Raw genomic sequence first — 14125 nt, 5'->3', positions numbered from 1 at the left:
TGTAGGGATCAAAGGTATCTGCATGGAGGACGGCCATCTTGCTTCCCTACCAGTAGCTTGCTGAGGTGCAGCAGACCATGCAGGCCGCCTGGCACTGCAGACTGGAGTGGACGGTAGTAAGGAGTTCTTGGGACAGCATGACATGTCCCCTGAACGATGTTAATTATTTTTTGCTTCTATATTCCTGAGGGCAGGAGACTTGCGAGAGCCCACTGTGCTGGACAAGTACCTAGGAGGAAAAGAGTGAGAGGAACACCTACCCCATTTGCTCGAATGGTGATCCTGAGAAGAGGGCCCCATAGCCCTTTAGGCTCCCCGGGAGGGAAACAGAAGTCAGAGAGTAAGGTGGGAGCAGAGGGGCTCCTCAGGTAGTCAGTAAGAGAACCCTCACTCAGAGAGAGGGCTGAGCATCTCTCCCCACAGCAAATATTTCTCCTCCCTGCTTCCCACCAACCTCAGGAGAGCAAGACCAAAAAGAGGGAGAGGATGTTTGTGTTTCAGGGCTAAATACAATTCTCCTTCTGCTTTAAGGGCTCTGGGATCGAGGAGAAAGAGTAGATCATGCCCCAAACTCCTATCCTAATCCCTTATATCACCAAACTAGCCTGAGTTGCATGGTAGTTAAGGAGGTGTAGAGAGGAGATGAGATTTAAATAGTGTTTAAGTGTGAAATTTTAAACTGGTCTGGACTTTTAATAACTGAAGATGTCTAGAAATTTTTACTTTATTTTATTTTTTAAATTTACATCCAAATTAGTTAGCATATAATGCAATAATGATTTCAGGAGTAGATTCCTTAGTGCCCCTGACCCATTTAGCCCATCCTCCCTCCCACACCCTCTCTAGTAACCCTCTGTTTGTTCTCCATTTTAAGAATCTCTTATGTTTTGTCCCCCTCCCTGTTTTTATATTATTTTTGCTTCCCTTCCCTTATGTTCATCTGCTTTGTGTCTTAAAGTCCTCATATGAGTAAAGTCATACGATGTCTTTCTCTGACTAATTTTGCTTAGCATAATACCCTCTTGTTCCATCCACGTAGTTGCAAATGGCAAGATTTCATTCTTTTTGATTGCCGAGTAATACTCCATTGTACGTATATACCACATCTTCTTTATCCATTCATCCATCGATGGACATCTGGGCTCTTTCCATACTTTGGCTATTGTTGATAGTGCTGCTATAAACATTGGGGTGCATGTGCCCCTTCGAAACAGCACACTTGTATCCCTTGGATAAATGCCTAGTAGTGGAATTGCTGGGTCATAGGATAGTTCTACTTATAATTTTTTGAGGAACCTCCATACTGTTTTCTAGAGTGGCTGTACCAGTTTGCACTCCCCCAGCAGTGCAAAAGAGATCCTCTTTCTCCGCATCCTCACCAACACCTGTTGTTGCATGAGTTGTTGATGTTAGCCATTCTGACAGGTGTGAGGTGGTATCTCATTGTGGTTTTGGTTTGTATTTCCCTGATGGTGAGTGATGTTGAGCATTTTATCATATGTCGGTTGGCCATCTGGATGTCTTCTTTGGAGAAGTGTCTATTCATGTCTTTTGCCCATTTCTTCACTGGATTATTTGTTTTATTGGGTGTTGAGTTTGATAAATTCTTTATAGATTTTGGATACTAACCCTTTATCTGATATGTCATTTGCAAATATCTTCTCCCATTCTGTCAGTTGCGTTTAGTTATGCTGAGTGTTTCCTTCGCTATGGAGAAGATTTTTATTTTGAGGAGGTCCCAATAGTTCGTTTTTGCTTTTGTTTCCCTTGCCTCCAGAGATGTGTTGAGTAAGAAGTTGCTGCAGCCAAGGTCAAAGAGGTTTTTGCCTCCTTTCTCCTCGAGGATTTTAATGGCTTCCTGTCTTACATTGAGGTCTTTCATCCATTTTGAGTTTATTTTTGTGTCTGGTGTAAGAAAGTGGTCCAGGTTCATTGTTCTGCATGTCGCTGTCCAGTTTTCCCAGCACCATTTGCCGCAGATACTGTCTTTATTCCATTGGATATTCTTTCCTGCTTTGTCAAAGATTAGTTGGCCATACATTTGTGGGCCCATTTCTGGGTGCTCTATTCTGTTCCATTGATCCGAGTGTCTGTTTTTGTGACAGTACTATACTGTCTTGATGATTACAGCTTTGTAGTACAGCTTGAAGCCCGAGATTGTGATGCCTCCTGCTTTAGTTTTCTTTTTCAAGATTGCTTTGGTTATTTGGGGTCTTTTCTGGTTCCATACAAATTTTAGGATTATTTGTTCTAGTTCTGTGAAAAATGCTGGTGTTATTTTGTTAGGGATTGCATTGAATATGTAGATTGCTTTGGGTGGTATCGACATTTTAACAATATTTGTTCTTCCTATTCAGGAGCATGGAATATTTTTCCATTTTTTTGTGTCTTCTTCAATTTCTTTCATAAGCTTTCTATAGTTTTCAGGATATAGATTTTTCCCCTCTTTGGTTAGATTTATTCCTAGGTATTGGTATGGTTTTTGGTGCAATTGTAAATAGGATCGATTCCTTGATTTCTCTTTCTGTCGCTTCATTGTTGGTGTATAGGAATGCAACCTATCTCTGTGCATTGATTTTATATACTGCAACTTTGCTGAATTCACGGATCAGTTCTAGCAGGTTTTTGGTGGAATCTTTTGGGTTTTCCATATAGAGTATCACGTCATCTGCGAAGAGTGAAAGTTTGACCTCCTCCTGGCCGATTTGAATGCCTTTTATTTCTTTGTGTTGTCTGATCGCAGAGGCTAAGACTTCCAATACTATGTTGAATAACAGTGGCAAGAGTGGACATCCCTGTCTTCTTCCTGACCTTAGTGGGAAAGCTCACAGTTTTTCCCCATTGAGGATGATTTTAGCATTAGGTCATTCATATATGGCTTTTATGATCTCGAGGTATGATTCTTCTATCCCTACTTTCTTGAGGGTATTTATCAAGAAAGGATGCTGTGTTTTGTCAAATGCTTTCTCTGCATCTATTGAGAGTATCATGTGGTTCTTGTCCTTTCTTTTATTGATGTGATGAATCATGTTAATTGTTTTGTGGATATTGAACCAGCCCTGCATCCCAGGTATAAATCCCACTTGCTCGTGGTGAATAATTTTTTAATGTATTGTTGGATCCGGCTGGCTAATATCTTGTTGAGGATTTTTGCATCCATGTTCATCCCGGAAATTGGTCTGTAGTTCTCCTTTTTAGTGTGGTCTCTGTCTGGTTTTGAAATCAAGGTAATGCTGGCTTCATAGAAAGAGTTGGGATGTTTTCCTTCCATTTCTATTTTTTGGAACTGTTTCAAGAGAATAGGTGTTAACTCTTCCTTAAATGTTTGGTAGAATCCCCCTGGAAAGCCATTTGGCCCTGGACTCTTGTTTTTTGGCAGATTTTTTATTACTAATTTGATTTCTTTACTGGTTGTGGGTCTGTTCAAATTTTCTATTTCTTTCTGTTTCAGTTTTGGTAGAGTATATGTTTCTAGGAATTTGTCCATTTCTTCCAGATTGGCCATTTTATTGGCATAAAATTGCTCATAATATTCTCTTGTTATTGTTTGTATTTCTGCTGTGTTGGTTGTGATCCCTCCTCTTTCATTCTTGATTTTATTTATTTGGGTCCTTTCCTTTTTCTTTTTGATTAAACTGGCTAGTGGTTTATCAATTGCGTTAATTCTTTCAAAGAACAAGCTTCTGGTTTCATTGATCTGTTCTACTTTTTTTTTTTTTTGGTTTCTATAGCATTAATTTCTGCTCTAATCTTTATTTTTCCTGTCTTCTGTTCTTTTTGGGTTTTATTTGCTGTTCTTTTTCCAGCTTTTTAAAGCCTAAGGTTAGGTTGTGTATCTGAGATCTTTCTTCCTTCTTTAGGAAGGCCTGGATTGCTATATACTTTCCTCTTATGACCGCCTTTGCTGCATCCCAAAGATTTTGGGTTGTGGTGTTATCATTTTCATTGGCTTCCATATACTTTTTAATTTCCTCTTTAACTTCTTGGTTAGCCCATTCATTCTTTAGTAGGATGTTCTTTAGTCTCCAAGTATTTGTTACCTTTCCAAATTTTTTCTTGTGGTTGATTTTGAGTTTCATAGCATTGTGGTCTGAAAATATGCACGCTATGATCTCGGTTTTTTGTACTTATTTAGGGCTGATTTGTGTCCCATATATGGTCTATTCTGGAGAACGTTCCATGTGCACTGGAGAAGAATGTATATTCCGTTGCTTTAGGATGAAATGTTCTGAATACATCTGTTATGTCCATTTGGTCCAGTGTAGCCTTCATAGCCATTGTTTCCTTGTTGATTTTTTGATTAGGTGATCTGTCCATTGCTGTGAGTGGGGTGTTGAAGTCCCCTACCATTATGGTATTACTATCAATGAGCTTCTTTGTTTGTGATTAGTTGATTTATGTATTTGGGTGCTCACACATTTGGAGCATAAATGTTTACAATTATTAGCTCTTCTTGGTTGATAGACCCCTTGATTATGATATAATGCCCTTCTGCATCTCTTGATACAGTCTTTATTTTAAAGTCTAGATTTTCTGATATAAGGAGGGAGATTAAGGCAAAAGAGAATGATTTAAGAATTAGAGAAATCAGTGACTCATTAAAAAGGAACAACATCAGAATCATATGGGGTCCCAGAAGAGGAAGAAAGAGAAATAGAGATAGAAGGCTTTCTTTTGTTGACTATTAGCATGATAGATGGTTCTCCATCCCCTTACTTTCAATCTGAAGGTGTCTTTAGGTCTAAAGTGGGTCTCTTGTAAGCAGCATATAGATGGATCTTGTTTTCTTATCCATTCTGTTACCCTATGTCTTGATTGGAACATTGAATCCATTGATGTTTAGAGTGAGTACTGAAAGGTATGAGTTTATTGCCATTATGTTTCTTGTAGAGTTGGAGTTTCTGGTGGTGTTCTCTGGTCCTTTCTAGTCTTTGTTGCTTTTGGTCTTTATTTATCTGTTGTTTTTTTTTTTTCACCTTTTCTCCCCTCAGAGATTCCCCCTTAAAATTTCTTGCAAGGCTGGTTTAGTGGTCACAAACTCCTTTATTTTTTGTTTGGGACGCTTTTTGTCTCTCCTATTTTGAGTGACAGCCTTGCTGGATCAAGAATTCTTGGTTGCATAGTTTTCTGATTCAGCACATTGAATATATCCTGCCACTCCTTTCTGGCCTTCCAAGTTTCTGTGGATAGGTCTGCTGCAAACCTGATCTGTCTTCCCTTGTAGGATAAGGACTTTTTTCCCCTTAATGCTTTCATGAGTCTCTCCTTGCATGAGTATTTTGTGAATTTCCCTATGATATGACTTGTTGATGGTCGGTTTTGTTGAATATAATGGGAGTCCTCTGCTTCCTGAGTTTTGATGCCTGTGTCTTTCCCTAGGTTAGGAAAATTTTACACTATTATTTGTTCACTTAACTCTTCTACCCCTATTTCTCTTTCTTCCTCTTCTAGGACCCCTATGATTCTGATGTTGTTCCTTTTTAATGAATCACTGATTTCTCTAATTCTTAAATTGTTCTCTTTTGCCTTAATCTCCCTCCTTTATTCTGCTTCATTATTCTCCATAAGTTTGTCCTCTATTGCTGATTCTCTGTTCTGTCTCATCCATCCTTGCCACCATGGCCTCTATTCAAGATTGCAGCTCAGTTATAGCATTTTTATTTCATCCTGACTAGCTTTTACTTCTTTTATCTCCACAGAAAGGGATTCTAATCTATTTTTGACTCCGGCTAGTATTCTTATTATCATGACTCTAAATTCTGGTTCAGACATCTTGCTTGTCTGTGCGTTGGTTAAGTCCCTGGCTGTTGTTTCTTCCTGCTCTTTCTTTTGGGGTGAATTTCTTCATTTTGTCATTTTGAAGGGGGAAAATGAATTAATGAGGCAAAAAAATTAAAATAAAAAAATTAAAGTTAAAAAAATATTAAAATTAAAAACCAACACACACACACACACACACACACACACACACACAAAATCGAATATATGATGCTAGCTCCTATGTGTGTTTTGGACTGGGTGTTAGAAGGGGCTTGATAGATTAGAGAAAAAAGGGGAAAGAAAAAAAAGAAATCATTTGAAAATTTGAGAAAATGAATACACTGTTGTAGACTAAAATGAAAGATGGAAGTAAAATAGAATTTAAAAAAATTACACAAAAGTAAAAACTATAGTTGAACAAAATTAAAGAAAAATATTTTTAGTAAAAATTGAAAATAAAAATGATTTTTTCTCTTTCTGTATTTAAGAAAAAGAAAAGAAAAGAAAAAGAAAAGGAAAAAGAAAAAGAAAAAAAATTGAATAGATGGACTGGTGAACAGACTGAAGTATATCTGAAATTGCTTTGTTTTCCCCTAGAAGTCAAACTATGAAGTGCTTTATAGTCCATAAACTAAGCAGGCAGAGAGACTTGTGTTCCTGAAGAGCCAGGTTGGCCCAGTTGGGCGGGGCTCAGTGTAATGGCTCCGCTCTCCACTAGATGGCGCTGCTAGCCTATTGGGGTGGAGTGTTGTGGTGCTTGTAGGTGTGGATGCCCATGCGTGGGAGCGGTGAAAATGGCATCACCCAGCTACCCAGTCTCTAGTATCAGAACTCTGTTCTCCCTGATCAGCAATCGTGCACCCATCCTTTGTCTTCAGCTTCTGTCCACTCTCCGTTTTTGCCCAGTCCGTGACCAAGCCCCAGGCAGCACCTCCCTCCTGAGTTTTGTCTCAGATGCAGCTGTTTTTCCCGACCCCTTATTTCTGAGGGACTGCAGCCTTGACTGGCTCCGCCCCTCTGCGGGAGGGTCTCACTGAGCAATGGCCGGGTGCCAGCTGCACCCAGGAAAGTTTGCAGGACCGTGTTGCTGTTGATGCCCAGAGACTGTGGCCAGGTGCCAGCCCACCCCAGAAAAAATTTGCAAGATAGTGTAGGAGCAGCTTTTCAAGGATTATGGAGAATCACAACACACATCTGGCACCAGGCTTCACCCCGAATGACCTTGTTCCAGCACCAGCGAATGTGGTTGTTCTCCTGGGCCCACTGGGGCCTTGCCTTTGGGGGACCCACACAGCCTCTACCAGTTGTCCTCCCAGCAGGGGAACCGGCTCTCCCCGTGTGGCCTGAAGAACCCCGGACTCCACTCTGCTCCTGGGGATTCGCCCTTCCCACCAGAGTGCCGCCAGGTATTGAGCTGCGGAGTTTCAGACTCTGTGCTCCCCATATTTATCGTCTTAATGGAATTTAAACCCTCTCCTTTCTCCTTTCTCCCTTTTTAGTTCAGTCCCTGCAGCTGTTTCCACTCTTCCACTTTCTCTCCAGCTGCTTTTGGGGGGGTGCTTTTCCCATATTCTCCCCACACCCCCGTCCTCACTCTGCACACAAAAGCAGCCCCCTGCCCTCCGTGGCTTCTTTCTCCCCCAGTTCACCTCTCCGTGCTGCGTACCTGCTGAATTCTGTGGTTCAGGTTGTGCAGATTGTGTTAATCCTCAGATCTGGTTTCTAGGTGTGCAGGATGGTTTAGTGTTGGTCTGGCTCAAGATGTCTAGAAATTTTAAACTGGTCTGGACTTTTAATAACTGAAGATGTCTAGACTGTTACAGAATCTGTCCAAATGGCCCTAAATATTTCAAAGGAAATTCTAAAGAGTTGAACTGAAGGCAATAGTTGTAAAAATATAAATGTTTAGTTTTCTATTTCTGTGTCCCACTGAAAAGGTACTTCTGGTTAGAAGTGTATATTGAGTTATACATTGAATCGCTGCAGAACCAAGGATCACCTGTAGGTGGAGCCACACACCTTTCCCCAAGTCATATCATTTTGAGTTGGGAGTTAGTTAACTTTGTAGCAGTTGATGCCAAATCTGTTTACATCTTTGGGTATTACCTGAGAGACTGTAAAAGTATAGATTCCTGGGCACCAGAATCACAGAGATTCCAGTTCAGGACGTCTGCACCGGGCCCCAGCAATGGAGATATATGTTTGAGAATAGGCTGTATTTGAGAATCACTGCCCTTGGAGAGCTTCTAGCTTCTAACCTTTGTGCTGACTTTGGGAGACATATCACTAATTCTGCCTGATGAGTTTGCTTATCATTCTCATGAGGAGCAGGATTTGTTACTTATGTTTCTTCACAAGACCAAACACCATGCTCAAAAATCTGTGCTTGATTTTAGGTTTCTATAAATTGGGGCTGCCTCTTCTCTATAGATTAAGCCATGACACTGATGTTTGGATTATAACAAAAGAAAAGTCAAGACCCCAGAGACTGAGGACAGCCAAGGAGTTTTGTTCTCCTTTTACTTCTTCAATAAAACTTCAGAATCTGTACCGTTCCTACTTTTGACCAGAAGGTGGTGTGGGACAGTAGAGAAAATATGTTTATGTTTCTACATGGTTGTTAGGGCTTTCTAAGCAATGAAATGAGACTTTGGTTTTAGGACCAGACTGGAAAGTTAAAGCATGATTAAGTAACCAACAGACCTCAGGAAGGGTTTAGAAACTTGTCTCTTTCTCTGTGTTTACTCCTCAAAGGGGGATAAAACCCTTGGTTATAAATGCCAGTTTGTCTCATCTACTCCGTGGGGGACACTTATTACATTCTGAAGGGGAAAAACTGAGGAACTTTCACCTTCTCCTCCCAAAGGGAATACATAGACTTTAAGGAGATTCGGTTTCTCTCCCTCTCTGGAGTGGAGGAGGCAATATGTATACAAATTCTCACATTTATGTTTTCAGGGCTCTTCCCTTGCTGGCGAGGGTCTCATGGCACCACCTCAGAAGGGGAAAGAATTGGTGCATGAGGAATGGAGACAGCTACTGCTATAAGTAATAATGATTGTTTTGATCCAATGACCTCCTGTTTGCATTCAGGATAATAGAAATCGATATAAATATTAAAAGCATATCAGCTGGTAGTCTGAAGAGTGTTAGTGCTCCAGAGATGGCCTATTTTACTCATTGATGGGGGCTATCAGGAGATGGGTTGCCCAGGTTTACAGCTGAGCCTCTTTGTGCACAATGGTGTAATATCTAATGTAGGAGTGAGGAGGCAGAGGAGGGACATGTTCTCACCCTTCTGTTTGTTTCAATCAGCAAAGAAATAAAGAGCTCATAGTGATATGTAATCACTATCTTTCTTTGTCATCTTGGGCATTTTATGTTTATTTGTCATATGTGGCATACAGGGGTGTGCTGGTAACTGTTTAACAATCAGCTCTTTGGGAGAAGGGAGCAGTGGGGAAGCCCTGATTTGTAGTGTTTGCCAATATCTGTGGTGTAAATACTCCTACCCTGGTTGATTTCAGGCTGCCAAGATATGTCAACCAGCTTGCAAAATTCCTGAAAATTTAACAATAGACCCTCCAAAACTGATATGAGCCAACTGTTTCACAACGCCGACATATGGCAAAAACAAACAAATAAAACAAAATGGAACGTATACATCAAAGAGCAAGCAATAAAAGAGAATTCCAAATATGTGTGGATGGTCCCCCTCCAAGACTTGAAGTTTAATTGCTACTCCCCTTCTTCGCTACCTATTCGGCGTGGGCTGTGCTCAGTGACTCTTTCCAAAGAATAGCATAGGGAAAGGGAAAAATAGTGTCTTACCAGTGGTGAAACCTGGCAAACACTAGTTTAACCAGGTGATGAAAGTTAACATCATCATGTCATGTGATATGATGTCATGCAAATATGTACCCCCTAATCTGATGTAATTAGAAGGATAATTCACATCTTTAGTTTCCAGAAAACCCATCTTAAAAAAAAAAAAAAACCTGTAATCCCAGGCTTATCATGAGAAAAACATGAGACAAATGCAAATTATGGGGTATTCTGTAGACTACCTGGACAGTCTTCTTCAAGACTTTCAAGGTCATGACCACCAAGGAAAGACAGAGAAACTGTCACAGAGACCAGAGGAGACTCAGAAGACTTGACAGCTCAATGCAATGTGGTTTTCTGGATTGGATCCTGGAACAGATAAAAGATATTAATGAAAAAAGAAATGAAAGCAAAATAAAATCTGGAGCTCAGTTAATAGCAAGGTACAAATTTCAGTTCCTTGGTTTTGACAAATCCACCCTGACAATGTAGGATATTCACAACGACAGAAACTGGTTGAGGGGTGTACAGGAACTCTGTAGTATTTTTGCAACTTTTCTGAAAATCTTAAGTTATTGCATAATAAAAAGTTATACTGAGATTAAATTTTTTTAATGTTTATTTATTTTTGGGAGAGAGAAAGAGAGACAGAGCATGAGCAGGGGTGGGGCAGACAGAGAGGGAGACACAGAATGCAAAACAGGCTCCAGGCTCCACACTGTCAGCACAGAGCCCAACATGGGGCTTGAATCCATGAGCCATGAGATCATGACCTGAGCTGAAGTCAGACACTTAACTGACTGAGCCACCCAGGCACCCCTAAGATTTTTTTTTTTTCTTTTAAAGCAAGCATGACAGGGGAGAGATGGATGAACAGGTGGAACATAGAGGATTTTTTTAAGTTTTATTTATTTATTTTGAGAGAGAAAGTGGGAGAGCACAGCGTGGGAGGGGCAGAGAGAGAGAAAATCCCAAGTAGGCTCTGTGTTCAGAGCCTGACGTGGGGCTCAAACCTGAACTCACAAACTGGAGACCATGATCTGAGTTGAGCTCAAGAGTTGGAGAGCCACCCAAGGACCCCTAGCACAGAGGATTTTTAAGGCAGTAAAACCATTGTCTCTGATGCAGTGATGGTGGATACGTGTCATTATACATCTGTCCCAACCCATGGAATATAAACAACACTGAGAGTGAACCCTACTGTAAATTGTGGGCTTTGTGACATGTCAGGTGTAGGTTTATCGATTGTAACAAATGCAACATCTGTGGGGGATGTTAACAGTTGGGGTGGCCATTGTGTGCAATGCAGACAGGGTCTATATAACGCTCTCTACTTAGTGCTTAATTTTGCTATGAACCTAAAACTTCTCTAATAATAAAGTCTATTAAACAGCAACAATGACAGCCGATCAAGCATGATTTCCGAATAGAAATCACTTTTAATGGCATCGTATGTTTTTTCCCTCATAATAGGTGTATGTGGTCTGTCTCCGAAAGGGCAGCATTCTTGTGTCCTCATTCTGAGGCATTGGTAACACAAAGCAGTGGTTCTCAAAGCTCTCTGGCCATACATACAGGTCTTTCTTGGGAGGCCTTATAGAACCCCTTCATCCTTTGAAGTAAATTCCTTAAGTCAAAAAAGCACTTGCTGTTTCTTCTTGTGTGCTTCTGGATATTTTCAGAACGTGATCATTTTTTATACAAGTAGAAGTCTAGACACTGGGGTTCAACTGTGTGTTTATACATCTCAGGTTGTCATCAGATAGATATGACCAACTTGATTTCCAATCATTTCAAATGAGTAACTCATTTGAATGAGATATCTCATAGCCATGAATGGTCATCTCATGTCTCTGTGAGCTGAATACATAGGAGAGGAAATAAGGGCAAAATTTCATAGAGATTTAGCTCCCTTAAGGTCTCTGAGAAACTAATGGAGCTACAACACACACCCATCTTCACGCCCTGACAAGCAAACACTACTTCATGTTCCGTTGGGTGAGAATTGAATGTTCCATGGGTCTGACCCATGGCCCGACAGAGGAAAACTGAGCCTCAGTGATCCGCTCAAGGTGACTCAGCTAGTGACAAAGGCGAGTCCCTGGGCATCTTGTCTCCACACCAGGGCTCCCGCCGTTACACGCAGGTGTTCAAAGTACATCACAACACAAGGAAGAACCACAACAGAGTTGTCGACTGAATAATGCTGAAAAGAAAAATGAGTATCTCCATGGCACCTAAACAAGCATCGTTTTGTTTTCAACAATAAGCATGTCTGGGAAACCATCATTTATCAATATCCTGACTTCTACAGCTGCTTAGTCTTTCTTGAGCAAAAATCTTTAAAATATACTCTAAAACTTTGCTTTTAGCTTTAATTATCCAGCCACCTGCCTCCATTTGGGAAGAATGTCATATCTCTTTTCTTCCCCCTTCCCTAATTCAGAAATGGCTGGTGAACTAAGGGTTGGTCTGCATACTGAGGCTCCAGAGAACAATTTCAGGCATAGGATGACTCTGTGTAGATAGAAAAGGAAGGCAGACCATGTCTCCTCCCTTGAAAGCATCCTTTGAAATGAATGAAGCAATAGAAAAGATGGTGTCTCTGAGAACATGAATAAAAACAATACTGAATTCCCAGAAAGGAAAATAGTGGCTGAGTCACAAAGTGGAGGAAAAATGGCAGCTCAGATGGACGGGATGAACACTGCAGTGAGGGAGGCTCTCTTGTGTTTGTGTCTCACTCACACATTCTCTGCCAATGTAAATCAGAAATAGGAGTATAAGCTCAGCCCTGACTGGAGCCCAAAGAAAAATGATACTCACATGCAGTTGGGGTGGCAAGCAAACAACAGGTGAGGGCAAACCTCTTCATTCCTCTCTTCTTATCAAGGAGTAGATAATTAGATTATAGTATTGTAGCATTCAGGGCAAAGGTCCAGACAGGATCTTTGAAGGCTGTTATGGATTGTGGGTCTCTCAAAATTCCTGTGTTGAAGTCTTAACCCTCAGTGCTCCAGGATGCAACCTTACTTGGAAGTAGGATTGCTGTGGATGTAATTAGATAAGATGAAATGATACTGGACTATAGTGATCCCCTAATCCAATATGGCTGGTGTCCTTATAAAAAGGGGAAATTTTGGCACAGGCACACACAGAGGGACGATGCCATGTAAAGATGAGGCGGGGATTGGGGGAGGCTTCTACCAGCCAAGGAACACCAAAGATTGCTAGCAAAGCACCAGAAGCTAGGGGAGAGGCACAGAACAGATTCTTCCTTATAGGTCTCAGAGGGACTCAACCCTGCCTATCTCTTGATGTTAGATTTCTAGCTTCCAGAACCACAAGACAATCAATTTCTCTTGTTGAATCCACCCAATTTGTGGTACTTTGTTAAAACAACCCTAGGAAACTAATAGAGAGACCAGTTGCCTGGTAAGGAATTGGAAAGATTGAGAAGAATATAGAATGCCAAAGAGTCAGCGTTCTGAGGTATGGTCCCCTCTCCTCCTTAAACTCACCAGGAGAGCAACTAAGAACTGGAGTTTAGCCTCTCCTCCTGGTACCAACTACCCAGGGCAGATGTGAAGATCCACATACCGTATTAGTGTCATAAACTATTAGAACTAGTGAGAGATATCGGTAATATTAGCGAAGATCATTCAAGCTTTCTTGTCCCCTATGCCAGCAATAAAAAACTAAAAAATATATAATGGAAAATAACATGATAGCATTGATTCATAACACACCTAGGAGTTTATTTAACAAAAAATGCATGAGGGGTGCCTGGGTGGCTCAGTCAGGTGCCCGACTTCAGCTCAGGTCATGATCTCATGGTTTGTGAGTTGTAGTCCCGCGACGGGCTCTGTGCTGACAGCTCGGAGCCTGGAGCCTGCTTTGGATTCTGTGTCTCCCTCTCTCTCTCTGCCCCTCCCCTGCTCATGCTGTGTCTCTCTCTGTCTTTCAATAATAAATAAATGTGAAAAAAAATTAAAATTAAGAAAAAATGCATGAGATCTTTACAGTGAGTAAAATTTTATTAAAGGACACAGACAAATATCTGAATACATGACTATACCATCACGTTCACGGATGGGATGACTTAAAATTATAATGGAATCAAATCTCCTAAAATTAATTTATAAATTAAATACACTTCCAAAAATTTCCAGCATTATTTTTTGATAAAATGGAAAGATTAATTTTTAAATATGTGGCTAATATCCAAAGTCAATTCAGTTTTTGAAAAGGCGAGCAAATAAGGGGAATTCCTTGGCAGATATGAAGACATACTAACAAGCCATGGTAAGGAAAACAGTACTGGTACAGGAATAATCAACTACACCAATGGGAAAAAAGGGCAAGTTCAGAAGAAGATCCACATGTATCTAGGAACTTGATATACGGTAGAGATGGCAAGACAAATAAATGCAGAAAGGACAGATTCTAAAGAAGTTGATCTTGGTAAAGGCCAAGTGAGATCTCTACCTCACATCATACACACAGGTGGTGGTACTTTTAGATAATTCGATACTTAAAT

The sequence above is a fragment of the Panthera leo genome, chromosome B1, assembly GCF_018350215.1.
Source record: "Panthera leo isolate Ple1 chromosome B1, P.leo_Ple1_pat1.1, whole genome shotgun sequence".
Taxonomy (NCBI): Eukaryota; Metazoa; Chordata; class Mammalia; order Carnivora; family Felidae; genus Panthera; species Panthera leo.
Note: the sequence above shows the minus strand (reverse complement) of the source record.